Source organism: Cherax quadricarinatus, chromosome 11 (assembly GCF_038502225.1).
Source record: "Cherax quadricarinatus isolate ZL_2023a chromosome 11, ASM3850222v1, whole genome shotgun sequence".
In the NCBI taxonomy this organism is placed as follows: Eukaryota; Metazoa; Arthropoda; class Malacostraca; order Decapoda; family Parastacidae; genus Cherax; species Cherax quadricarinatus.
In genome coordinates, this window is record NC_091302.1 from 4,989,692 (window position 1) to 5,004,072 (window position 14,381).

The 14,381-nt window shown below is 41.1% G+C and overlaps 1 protein-coding gene across 3 annotated transcripts in view; it reads right to left on the bottom strand.

The window, feature by feature from the left end:
• The window catches only part of LOC128687488 (nuclear pore complex protein Nup214), a 147,393-nt gene that overhangs the window by 132,557 nt on the left and 455 nt on the right, over positions 1-14,381 (bottom strand). For all 3 annotated transcript variants that reach the window (XR_011391858.1, XM_053774953.2, XM_070083915.1), the window contains exon 2: positions 7,188-7,366. The gene's annotated coding sequence lies outside the window, so the exon portion shown is untranslated. The remainder of the gene's footprint in view (positions 1-7,187; positions 7,367-14,381) is intronic.

Genomic DNA, 14,381 nt, shown 5'->3' on the forward strand with positions numbered 1-14,381 from the left:
ACAAGAGTTATAAGTGGTATATAAAACTTTTTTTCCATCTTGATATTTCCATGCTAAATGCTTATAACATTACAAGCTGAGGACCAACAACAAACCAAAATATGGTGAATTTTGTTTGTTAGTCATAAGACAAATAATTGCCAAATACCAAGGAGCAACACCTGCAATAGACCAGCGCCCACGAAATCACCAACACACGCCATCTCGTTTGAGGACTGGTGATCACTACCCCATACAACTGCCTCCTACTGCTTTCAAGAAAAATGCTCAGAAGAGTTGTTTTGTATGTGGACATACCAGAAAACGCCCACAAACATGCAGAGACACTCGTTTTATGTGTGAGGAGTGTCAAGTGCCCCTCTGCATATACCCATGTTTCAAAGAGTTCCACAAGCTGCAGCAGTTCTAGGAGAGTGTTCAGTGACTGTACATATGTATATATATATTATGGAACAATAGTAATAAACATTGTTTTGTATTGTTTGTTTGTGTAAGCAAAGTGTATACACAAACTAATAGTGATAAAGTTTGTTCAGTTATTGTGTTGTAAACAATGAGTGTATATTTGAGCAATGCACCTTACTTTGGTCTCACAGGCCACATAAGTTACTTAGAAAAGAAAAATATTGGAAAATACAAGAAACCTTCGAACTGGAGTAAATAAAAGAATACCGGATGGGTGGCATTCGCCGCTGTTGCCATACACCACTCCTTTTCTGCCAACTTTGCGCCTCTGTATCTTGGTAAGTAATGATAAAAAAATTTTTTTAGGCTTAAAACACTCAGTAAAATAATCCTAACATTTTGGTAATAAATAATTTTTTTTTCTGAATATTTTGCGGCATAGAATGACAGTTTCAGAAAGGGGCCTGCGACAGTCAAAGGGTTAGGGTTGAAAAATTTAAAACAAAAATTATTTTTCCTAATGAAATGATAGAGAATCTTTTCTCGATGGTAATGACACCAAAAGTACAAAATCTGATGGAAAATTATGAAATTATGCTCTTGCAAAATTAGCGATATCAGCGATATTTACTCATTGGTGATATAACTATACAGTGGACCCCCGGTTAACGATATTTTTTCATTCCAGAAGTATGTTCAGGTGCCAGTACTGACCGAATTTGTTCCCATAAGGAATATTGTGAAGTAGATTAGTCCATTTCAGACCCCCAAACATACACGTACAAACGCACTTACATAAATACACTTGCATAATTGGTCGCATTGGGAGATGATCGTTATGCGGGGGTCCACTGTATTTGATATTCGCCCACTTTGAGCCCTATTTTCAGCCAATTCCATTGTTCCAGTCAACTAAAATCGTAGCTATTTCGCTAGAACTCAATTTGTTCTATCAACTGAGCAAAAGATACTACTCATTTACCAATTTCAACTACCCAATAAAGTGGTCAGAAATTGGCAATTTTGTCATGTGGGGTTCGAAACATGGACTGGGTAAAAAAAAAACACTCACGTTGGATGTTCTAGTACAGTGGACCCCCGGTATTCGATGGCATCGGTATACGTTAAATTCGGTATTCGATACATTTTAAAGCCAAAATTTTGTCTCGCCACTCGTTAAAAAACCCGCCACACGCGATTCGTCCGGGACGCGTCCACGTGAGTGCCAGTGTTTACAAGCTAGCCAGTGTGCTCGCATCTAAGCACACATTTGGTACATTTCATATTATCACAGCGTTTTTGGTGCTTGTTTCTGCAAAATAAGTCACCATGGGCCCCAAGAAAGCTTCTAGTGCCAACCCTGTGGTAAAAAGGGTGAGAATTAGTATGGAAATTAAGAAAGATTTTGAAGGGTTTGGGGCTAACCCTGAGAAGCCTATGCCAGTTGTGGAATCCATTGTGCCTACTTCAAAAATTAAGGAAATGTGTGCAAAGTGGGTTGAACTGCAAACCTTTATGGATGAAAATCACCCTTACACAGACCATACCCCCGGCCGGGATTGAACCCGCGGTCATAGAGTCTCAAAACTCCAGCCCGTCGCGTTAGCCACTAGACCAGCTAGCCACAATAAGATTCATCCAACTAGGTATATTTCTACACCATAGGAAGGTTAGCACAGGCACCACTGTGACCACAAATGCAAGTTTTTACAGACGAATCTCCAGCTAGCGGGGCCGTGACGAACTCTAGCTCAAGTCCCTTCACTGCAATCGTGTCATTATGATTTCTTGAGTCACCCTTACACAGCTATTGCAAGCCGTATTGGTGACTATTACAATGACAATGTTGTGGCCCATTTTATACAAATCGTAAAGGAACGGGAGGTACAGAGCTCTATGGACAGATTTGTTATGCGACAGAGGTCCAGTGACTCTCAAGCTGGTCCCAGTGGCATTAAAAGAAGAAGGGAAGTAACCCCGAAAAAGGACTTGCTACCTCAAGTCCTAATGGAAGGGGATTCCCCTTCTAAACAATAAGTTCGACACTCTCCCCTTCTCCCATCCCATCAATCATCACCAGATCTTCATTAAAGGCAAGTCTCATGTATTCTATTGTTAGTAGAGTACTACTAACTGTCCATGTCTTCTTCAGTTTGTGTGCATTAAACTTAATATTTCATGTGGTAAAACTTTTTTTTCACAGTAGTTTTGGGTGTCTTGCACGGATTAGTTTGATTTCCATTATTTCTTATGGGGAAAATTAATTCGCCTTCCGATAATTTTGGCATACGATGAGCTCTCAGGAACGGATTAATATCGTATACTGGGGGTCCACTGTATATTGGATGGAATACATGTACAGTGGACCCCCGCATACCGATTTTAATCCGTGCAAGAGGGGTAATTGTTATGCGAAATAATCGCTATGTGAATGAATTTTCCCCATAAGAAATAATGGAAATAAAATTAATCCGTGCAAGACACCCAAAAGTATGAAAAAAAAAATTTTTTTACCACATGAAATGTTAATTTTAGTACACACAAACTGAAAAAGGCATGCACAATTACATGACACTTACTTTTATTGAAGATCTGGTGATGATTGATGGGATGGGAGGAGGGGAGAGAGAGTGTTAGTGTTTAGAAGGGGAATCCCCTTCCATTAAGACTTGAGGTGTCGAGTCCTTTTCTGGGGTTACTTCCCTTCTTCTTTTAATGCCACTAGGACCAGCTTCAGAGTCACTGGACTTCTTTCGCACAACATATCTGTCCATAGTGGCCTGTACCTCTCGTTCCTTTATGACTTCCCTAAAGTGTTTCACAACATTGTCAGTGTAATAATCACCAGCACGGCTTGCAATAGCTGTGTGAGGGTGATTTTCATCAAAAAAGGTTTGCACTTCAAGCCACTTCGCACACATTTCCTTAATCTTTGTAGTAGGCAACTTCTTCAATTTCTCTCTCCCCTCCTCTGAACCAGTTTTCTCAGGTCTGGCCTCTTGCTCTTGAAGTTGATCTATCAGCTCATCAGTGGTTAGTTCTTCATTGTCCTCCTCCACCAACTCTTCCACATCCTCCCCACTAACCTCCAACCCCAAGGACTTTCCCAATGCCACAATGGATTCCTCAACTGGCATAATCCTCTCAGGGTTAGCCTCAAACCCTTCAAAATCCCTTTTGTCTACACATTCTGGCCACAGTTTCTTCCAAGCAGAGTTCAAGGTCTTCTTAGTCACTCCCTCCCAAGCCTTACCTATAAGGTTTACACAATTGAGGATATTAAAGTGCTCTCTCCAAAACTCTCTTAGAGTCAGTTGAGTTTCTGAGGTCACTACAAAGCACCTTTCAAACAGAGCTTTTGTGTACAGTTTTTTGAAGTTTGCAATAACCTGCTGGTCCATGGGCTGCAGGAGAGGAGTGGTATTAGGAGGCAAAAACTTCACCTTAATGAAGCTCATGTCCCCATAAAGTCGCTCTGCCACGTCTGTAGGATGACCAGGGGCATTGTCTAACACCAGGAGGCACTTAAGTTCTAATTTCTTTTCAGTTAGGTAATCTTTCACATTGGGGGCAAATGCATGGTGTAACCAGTTATAGAAAAAGTCCCTAGTGACCCATGCCTTACTGTTTGCCCTCCACAGCACACACAAATTATCCTTGAGGACATTCTTTTGCCTGAACGCTCTGGGAGTTTCAGAGTGATACACTAATAAAGGCTTAACTTTGCAATCACCACTAGCATTGGAACACATCAACAAAGTAAGCCTGTCTTTCATAGGCTTATGTCCTGGGAGTGCCTTTTCCTCCTGAGTAATGTAGGTCCTGCTTGGCATTTTCTTCCAAAACAGGCCTGTTTCATCACAATTAAACACTTGTTCAGGTTTCAGTCCTTCAGTCTCTATGTACTCCTTGAATTCATGCACATATTTTTCAGCCGCTTTGTGGTCCGAACTGGCAGCCTCACAATGCCTTATCACACTATGTATGCCACTACGCTTCTTAAATCTCTCAAACCAACCTTTGCTGGCCTTAAATTCACTCACATCAGCACTAGTTGCAGGCATTTTTTTAATTAAATCCTGATGCAACTTCCTAGCCTTTTCGCTTATGATCACTTGAGAGATGCTATCTCCTGCTAGCTGTTTTTCATTTATCCACACCAATAAGAGTCTCTCAACATCTTCCATCACTTGCGATCTTTGTTTCGAAAACACAGTTAAACCTTTGGCAAGAACAGCTTCCTTGATTGCCTTTCTGGTGCCCACAATAGTAGCGATGGTTGATTGGGGTTTCTTGTACAACCTGACCAGGTCGGCGATACGCACTCCACTTTCATACTTATCAATGATCTCTTTCTTCATTTCTATTGGAATTCTCACCCTTATTGGTGTAGGGTTGGCACTAGAAGCTTTCTTGGGGCCCATGGTCACTTATTTTCCAGAAACAGCACCGAAAACACTGTAATAATACGAAATATTCCGATTGTATGCTTGAATGTTACCGCGGAGGCTGGCTGGTAAACAATGGCACGGGCAGCACATGTGAGGCTGGCTGAGGGCGCACATTGGACGCGTCTCGGACGAAAATCGGTGAGCGGGTTTTTAAGCGGTATGCGAGGCAAAATTTTTGCGATTAAAGCAAGCGGTATGCGGATTAATCGCTATGTGGTGCCATCGGTATGCGGGGGTCCACTGTATATGGGGAGCGCAAAGCCTGACCTGCTGTCTATCTTAACATCTCTACTTGAACTACTTTGCTGAGTGCCTCGGAGGGTGAGCGGCATTCAAAATATACTAGGTCAGCAGTAATGGTCAGTGAATAACAGTCAGTGATTCACGCAGCAGTGAATCAGTAACGGTCAGTTAGTCATTATTACTGATGCTACTGGTAACTTATACTACTGAGAGCTCAGCGATGCTAGCTTATGGTGTCCCGACATACAGCTAATAAAAACTAGAGGCGACAGGTGCACGGCTCTGGGCTGATTCTATACAATGTCAAAGTACACAACAGTTGAACATTATAACATACATATGGAGAATATCGAGATGGAAGCTAATGCTTGTTTATTCTTGAACATCGGCAAAAATCAAACATTTCCGCTACTTTGAGCTCAATTTCGAGGTACTTTTTATTGGAAACCAATCAAAATCACCTCTATTTCTGTAATATACGTATCTTCCATTCTATCAAATGAGACCAAGAAAACAAGAATACAACAATAAATACCATACGAAAATACACTGCAAATTCGCTGTTTTAAACCAAAAACACGGTCAGTTTTTTTTCTCATTAAGCACTGTGCTGCTGGATTTTTTTTTTTATACTGCACACAATGACCATGCAGACCCATTCTTTCATATGTAGGCCTACCACCTTTCTTCCGCTCGATTTGAAGGCACTAGAATTTTGGTGTATAAGTACGGCAACAACCCTGGCTCTCAAGCCGTACATGTACAGCACCAACCCTGAAAGGGTTAAAAGAAAGGTCAGCTGACATAATTATTTCCAGGTCTTTTATGTGCTCCTTTCATTCTATTTGGTGACCCTCTTGAGTTTAGTATATAGTGTTCCTTTTGAGTTCTTCATTCTTTCCATACCTAAGCAGTTGGAACTTATCACCATGGAACGTCATGTTGTTCTCCACTGTCCACCCTGCTGATGTCTTCCTGTAATTTTTCAGTGTCCTCTACCGTAGTGACTTTCATGCTTATTTTAGTGTCAACTGCAAATGATGATACAAAAGTGTGATGGGTTATTATGTATGTCTGCTATAAGGATGAGAAACAGCAGAGGTGCCAGGACAGTGCCTTGGGGCACTGAGCTTTTGACCTTGCTGATGCTGGATCTTGCTCTGTTTACGACTACTTGTTGTGTTCTGTGTTAGGAACACAAAAATCCATCTGCCTACCTTCCCCATAATGCTCATGGCCCTCATTTTGTGTGCTATCACTCCATGATTGCATTTGTCCAATGCCTTTGCAAAATCTGTGTAAATCACATCTGCATTTTGGTCTTCTTCCAATGCCTCCATAATTCTGTCATAATGGTTCAGCAGCTGTGACAGGCATGATCCTCCTGCTCTAAAACCATGCTGGCTCAGGTTATGTTGGTCCATGAAATTTGTAATCTGCCATCTCATCACTCTTTTGAAGATTTTTATGATGTGAGAAGTTAGGGCCACTGGGCTGTAATTTTTAGCTAGTGCTCTACTATCTCCCTTATGCAAAGGAGCTATGTCTGCACTCTTTAAGGCCTACAGTATTTCACCTAGATCTAAGCTCTTTCTCCAAAGAATACTGAGGGCTCGTACTAGTGGTACTTTGCACTTCTTTAGTGTAGTGTGGTAAGACATACCCCAGAAGTAAATAAACTGTCTATCCCACAATCAGGAGAATTCAAGTAGTCTGTACCACAAGCCACAAGTCAACTGAACTTACATTTTAGGAAATTAGATAGAACAGTGACACATCATCATCAAGAATGCAATTACTTTTAGCAATGTGATACCCTGCCATACTAAAATGGAGCTAAGAAAATATACACAAGGCTATTTTAGGTATTTTTCTATACAAGACAAAGATACTTCTATTATAATGCATTCATAAGGAAGCAGTGAACCTCTAGGATTCATACAATACCTCTAGACTGGGAGATAAATAGGCTTGATTCAAAAAGGAAGAGCAAGTTAGCTATAATTCTTGGGATCAAGAACCCATTACCTGCATCAAGACATTCACCCCTACTCCTTGAACTGAAGGGATAAGAGAACTAAGACTTACACCTGGCACAAAGTTCCGGATCTCATAGAAGAGGACATGTGGAACATTATTGTGAAGGATGACCACGAGGAGTGTGAGGCCATCACAGCTGCAAGTGATGTGAGTAATTGGGGCACCAGTATTTATACTGGCCAAAGGATTCTTCTTTCCATCCTTAACCACAGTCCTGGATTCAAAAACTGCAAAGAAAGTAATTACATACGTTAATTAACTTTACATACGATATTAAAATTAAATCTCTACAATATTACATTGGTAGACAGCAACCACCTGGAGCAGTACTGTACTGCCCGAAATGCACTGCATGCTAGTGGCCTAATTTTATTACATGTAAACTACATTATCTGTATACTGCATAAAAAAACACAAATATTGGAATTTGAATAAATGTGAAACAGAGGCTTGCTAAAATTTTGGCATTCTGGTAGAACTGTCTTAAAATGATAACATATATTGTATACTAGTGATGAGAAAGAGCCTAAGTTGTAACCAAAAAGACTGTCACCACAACTTGATGATGCTAGTCCTAGTATATCATTAAATCAGCATGGCATAATATGCAGACATTCTTACTCAAATACCCCCAACATAGGTAAAATGAACCTCAAGGAAGAAAAGTGTTAAACTGAAGAATGCTATGATGTACAAGATCACTTAACACCCTTGGTAATATTAAATAAATCCAAGGTAATTTACACTATGTATGATAATTGAACTGATGTGGATCTGTGCCTAAATAAATTACTTAACCCTTTGAGGGTCGACAGGCCCTCTCCGAGACTCTTTCTCAGGGTCGGCCAAATTTTAAAAAAAAAAAAATAATGACACCAAAAGTATGAAATTTGATGGAAAACTTACAGAATTATGCTCTCGCGAAGTTAGCGGTCTCGGCAATGTTTATGCATCGGCGATTTTGCCCACTTTGAGCCCCATTTTCGGCCAATTCCACTGTACTAGTCGACAAAAAAAACATGAATATTTCTATGGAGGCAAAAAAGGGAATGTATGAAAATATAGTAGTATCAACACTCTTATATGGATGTGAAGCTTGGGTGGTAAATGCAGCAGCGAGGAGACGGTTGGAGGCAGTGGAGATGTCCTGTCTAAGGGCAATGTGTGGTGTAAATATTATGCAGAAAATTCGGAGTGTGGAAATTAGGAGAAAGTGTGGAGTTAATAAAAGCATTAGTCAGAGGGCAGAAGAGGGGTTGTTGAGGTGGTTTGGTCATTTAGAGAGAATGGATCAAAGTAGAATGACATGGAAAGCATATAAATCTATAGGGGAAGGAAGGAGGGGTAAGGGTCGTCCTCGAAAGGGTTGGAAAGAGGGGGTAAAGGAGGTTTTGTGGGCAAGGGGCTTGGACTTCCAGCAAGCGTGCATGAGCGTGTTAGATAGGAGTGAATGGAGACGAATGATACTTGGGACCTGACGATCTGTTGGAGTGTGAGCAGGGTAATATTTAGTGAAGGGATTCAGGGAAACCGGTTATTTTCATATAGTCGGACTTGAGTCCTGGAAATGGGAAGTACAATGCCTGCACTTTAAAGGAGGGGTTTGGGATATTGGCAGTTTGGAGGGATATGTTGTGTATCTTTATATGTATATGCTTCTAAACTGTTGTATTCTGAGCACCTCAGCAAAAGCAGTGATAATGTGTGAATGTGGTGAAAGTGTTGAATGATGATGAAAGTATTTTCTTTTTGGGGATTTTCTTTCTTTTTTGGGTCACCCTGCCTCGGTGGGAGACGGCCGACTTGTTGAAAAAAAAAAAATCCATTTTTTTCTATCGAATGAGTGCAAGAAACCACCCATTTACCGATTTCAACTATCCAGTACAGTGGTCAGAATTAAGCAATTTTGCCAATTTCACACAAATTTCAAAAGATGCCAATTTCCGAATAGGGTCCAGAATAAACAAGAAAGACATTCCTGGCACTAAAATGACATTTCCTCTGTTCATTAGTCACGTCTCAAGGCCCCTCTTACGTTCTTTTGCTTTCCACTTTGAATTTTTATTCTCACAAAAAATTGAAGATTTACTGTTATGCAGACTACTGCATTAGTGTAAAAAATGGTATAAATAATATCAGCGCACTTGTGAAAGAATATTAGACTCGCTAGTTGATGTGTATTGGACGCTTGGCATGATTTGTTTACTTTTGAACTTTGGTAAAAATCGAACATTTCTGTTACTTTGAGCTCAATTTCAAGGTACTTTTCATCGTAAAACCAGTCAAAATCATCTCAATTTCTGTAATATGTCTCCCATTCTATAAAATGAGACCACGAAAACTAGAATACAACAATAAATACCATACGAAAACACAGTGCAAAGTTGCTGTTTTATTCCAAAAAAACGGTCAGTTTTTTTTTTCTCATTATGCACTGTGTGCTGCAGGATTTTTTTTATACTGTGCACACTGACAACATAGACCCATTCTTTCATATGTAGGCCTACCAGCTTTCTCCCACTAGATTTGAGGGCGCTAGAATTTAGGCATACTAGTACAGTGGTCCCTCGTTTTTCGTAATTAATCCGTTCCTGGAGCCGTTACTATAAACAAAATTTATGATTTGTGAATCAATTTTCCCCATAAGAAATAATGTAAATACAATTAATCCGTTCCTGACACCCAGAAGTATTAAAACAAAAAAATTTTTTACATGAAATATACATGTAGTACATAAACAATACAATGGGAAATGATGAATGAAACATTAACAGCATAACACTTACCTTTATTGGAGATTCTTCTTAGTGTATGGGAGACTGGAGGAGGAGAGAGAGTGGACTGTTTATAGTTTGGAAGGGGAATCCCCTTCCAACAACACCTCAGGTACCAATTGCTTTTCTGGGGTTGCTTCTCTTCTCTGTTTCTTAATGCCACTAGGACCACCTTGAGAGTCAATGGAGCCCTGTCTCGCAAAATAACCGTGGAGAGAGCTCTGTTTCTGGCGTCTCTTCAACACTTCCCTAAAATGGCCCAAGACTTTGTCACTGTACATGTTGCCAATATGGCTTGCAACAACCTCGTTAGGGTGATGTTTCTCCATAAAGCTTTCCATCTTACCCCACATAGTAAAAATCTCTTTAATTTCTGAAGAAGGCACCTTCCTCCATCTCTCTTTCTCCTCCTCTGCAGCAAGATTCTGAGCTGCGATGTGTTGCTCTTCCTGCTGAAGCTCTTGCAGCTCCTCTGAAAATTAGGTCATCCAAGTTTGGAGGATGAGCAGGTGCATTATCCATTACTAGCAGGCACTTGAGATCCAATTTCTTTTCCAGGAGATACTCCTTCACACTAGGGCCAAAAACTTCATTGAACCACTCGACGAAAATTTCCCTCGTGACCCATGCCTTACTATTAGATTTCCAAAACACACACAATTTACTCTTCATAACATTGTTTTTTCCTGAACACTCTGGGATTTTCAGAATGGTACACTAGTAATGGCTTCACTTTAAAATTCCCACTAGCATTAGCACAGAACGTTAGCATCAGCCTGTCTTTCATAGGCTTGTGTCCTGGCAGTCCCTTTTCCTCTCGTGTAATGAAGGTCCTCTTTGGCGTTTTCTTCCAAATGAGGCCTGTTTCGTCACAATTGAACACTTGTTCAGGTTTCAGTCCTTCAGCCTCTATGTACTCCTGGAATTCATGCACATATTTTTCAGCCGCCTTGTGGTCCGAACTGGCAGCCTCACCATGCCTTACCACACTGTGTATGCCACTACGGTTCTTAAATCTCTCAAACCAGCCTTTGCTGGCCTTAAATTCACTCATATCACCACTATTTGCAGGCAATTTCTTTACCAAATCTTCATGCAACTGCCTAGCCTTTTCACAAATAATCGAAGTCATAAGAGTATCTCCTGCTAATTGTTTCTCATTTATCCACACCAATAATAACTTCTCAACCTCTTCGAGTACTGGTGATCTCATTTTTGTCAGCATAGTTACCCCCTTTGCAACAACAGCGTCCTTGATTTCCTTTTTCTTGGCCACTATGGAACATAAGGTTGTGTAGGGCTTCTTATACATCCTGGACAGTTCGGCCACACTTGTACCACTTTCATATTGTTCAATGATGTTTTTCTTAAATTCTATCGTATTTCTCACCTTCTTTACCACAGGCTTGACACTAGGAGCTTTCTTTGGAGCCATGGTAGGTTATTTAGTACTTGCAAGCACTAAAATAAATGGAATATTATGAAATATTTCGCTGGAGCACGTGAGGGGGTCTTCGCTCACTGGTAAGCAATGCCAGACTGGCTGCCGCCACGGCTCACGCCGTGGGTACGCGTCTGGGACAAATTACGACTTGCAAGTCAACTTATGAAAAGCGAGTCCATGTTTATACGAAAATAACCCTATGATTGGCGAAATTTACGATTGCCGGGAACTACGAAAAGCGAGGGACCACTGTACGTCAAAAACCCTGGGTCGTAAGCCGTACTAGTACGGCCGAAACCCTCAAAGGGTTAATTACTTAGAAGCACTCAAGGTACAGCTAAAAAATAAAGCTATCAATACAAACACATCAGTAAAAAAAAATCCATTAAACTGTCAACACCAAAAGGCTCAACAAAAATTTTTGAAGCCCCTTTAACCCTTTGACTGTTTCAGGGCCCTCTCTGAAACTGTCATTCTATGTCGCCAAATATTCGAAAAAAAAAAAATTATTTTTTCTTATGAAAATGTTAGGAATATTTTTACTAGTGTTTTAAGCCTAAAAAAAAATTTTTGCCATCAGTACTTACCGAGATATAGAGCCGCAAAGTTTGCAGAAATCGACGTGCATATGGCAACAGCGGCGACTGCCGCCCACCCGGTATTCTTTTATTTACTCTAATTCAAAGGTTTCTTGCATTTTTCAATATTTTTCTTTTCCAGGTAACTTATGTGGCCTGTGAGACCAATGTAAGGTGCATTGTTCAAATATACACTCATTATTTACAACACAATAACAGAACAAACTTTATCACTATTAGTTTGTGTATACACTTTGTTTACACAAACAAACAATACAAAACAATGTTTATTACTACTGTTCCATAATATATATACATATGTACAGTCACTAAGCACATTCCTAGAACTGCTGCAGCTTGTGGAACTCTTTGAAACATGGGTATATGCAGAGGGGCACTTCACACTCCTCACACATAAAACGAGTGTCTCTGCGTGTTTGTGGGCGTTTTGTGGTATGCATACATACATAACACCTCTTCTGAGCATTTTTCTTGGCAGTAGTAGGAGGCAGTTGTATGGGGTAGTGATCACCAGGCCTCAAACGAGATGACGTCTGTGGGCGCTGGTCTATTGCAGGAGTTGCTCCTTTGTACTTTGCAATTATTTGTCTGATTACTGACAGGCAAAATTCACCATATTTTGGTGTTTTGTTGGTCTTCAACTTGTATATGTTATAAGCATTTAGCATAGAGATATCAACAAGATGGAAAAAAAGTTTGATATACCACTTATAACTCTTGCGTACACAGTCTGCAAACCCAATCTGCATGTCACATTTGTCCACTAAGCGCATATTGAGGTTGTAGTCCATGACAGCTGCAGGCTTTAGAATGGGTTCATTGGTCTCTCTGTTGTCCCTGCCACTGGGTACCATTTCGTTTGTGTGAACTGATGTCAACAATGTGACATCACGTTTGTCATGCCACCGAAATGCCATGATGTCATTGGCAGCAAAGGCTTGCACCTCACCTCTGCGAGTGCCAGCGTCGAACCTTGGCATATGTTTGCGATTACCACGCACTGTGCCACACACGTCTGTCAAGTTCACTCGCAAGAAATCACTGAGTAAGGGGCTTGTGTACCAGTTATCAGTAAATAACATATGCCCCTTACCAAGATATGGTTCCATCATTGTTCGAACCACATCACCAGAGATACCCAATAACTTCATGGTATCTCTCAAAGTATTACTGCCAGTGTACACAATAATATCTAAAACAAGACCACTTCTGCAATCACACAGTACAAATAGCTTTATACCAAAGCGTTTCCTCTTGCTTGGTATATATTGCTTGAATGAGTCTTCCTTTGAATAAAATCAAGGACTCATCAATAACAAGCTTCCTGAAGGGATAAAAATACATGCAGCACTTTTGTTTCAGGTACATAAACACATTTCTTATCTTATATAACCTGTCGCGTGATTTTGGTGAGAGAATTGTATTTGCCATGGTGTATTCACAGTATGTGTTGGTTTCCCTGACAATGATGTCCATCAGGGGTTCATCGAAGAATAACTCAAAGCAGTCCAGTTCACTGGCATTGTTCCCAAGTGGACAAGATGGCTTTATTCCACTTTGTGTTTCATCAAAGTCATGGGGACTGGGAACAAACTCGTCACCGTCCTGCCAATCCCAGATGCGGTCTGCTGGTGGGGTCTGGATATTGTACCGTGGTTGTGGCTGTGCAGGTTGTGGTGGTGCAGGTTGTGGCAGTGTGGGGTAGGGTGAGGCTGGTTGTTCTGCTGAGTCAGCCGCGTGGCTAGTAGCGTGGCCCGGTGATGGTGCCACATGGGCCGTGCCACCCTCACTATCACCACCACTGCCCCCCTCCCCCACTGTCACCATTCATACCCATCGTTACAATATCGTCATCTTCACTATCAGGTCGTGGTGTTGGGCCACGGGATGTGCTCCCAGAGTTTCTCCTTCCCCTTGGAACAACATATGAAACACTACCAGACCGCATGCTACGTCGTACATACTGGCGCTTCACTGGGGAATAATCACTCTCACTGTCACTAGAACTGCTTTCAATGACCTTGAAATCACTATCACTATCACTATCACTATCACTGCTATCATCAGGGTGTTGTACACGACCAAATAGTTTCCTCTTTCGTCCTGGTACAGGCGAAGGTGAATGTGAACAAGCCGGCACAGCACCAGAGGTCGAAGGTTGTGGGTCATCTGGGTTTTCGTCACTATTTACGTTATCCTGGGCACTTTTTTCGGTAACACTCACTTGAAAACCCTTGAATTCACTGTCACTGACATTTTCATCGCTGTTAGAGCTATCACTTGGGAACAAAAGACCTCCAATCCGCCGAGGAGTGAGGAACTTCTTACCGAGAGGCATGGTGAAAATGGACTGACAACATGGCGTTCCCACAATGCACCGCTAGGTCCCAGATTTTTTTCACAGGGTGCACACCGACCACTGAGA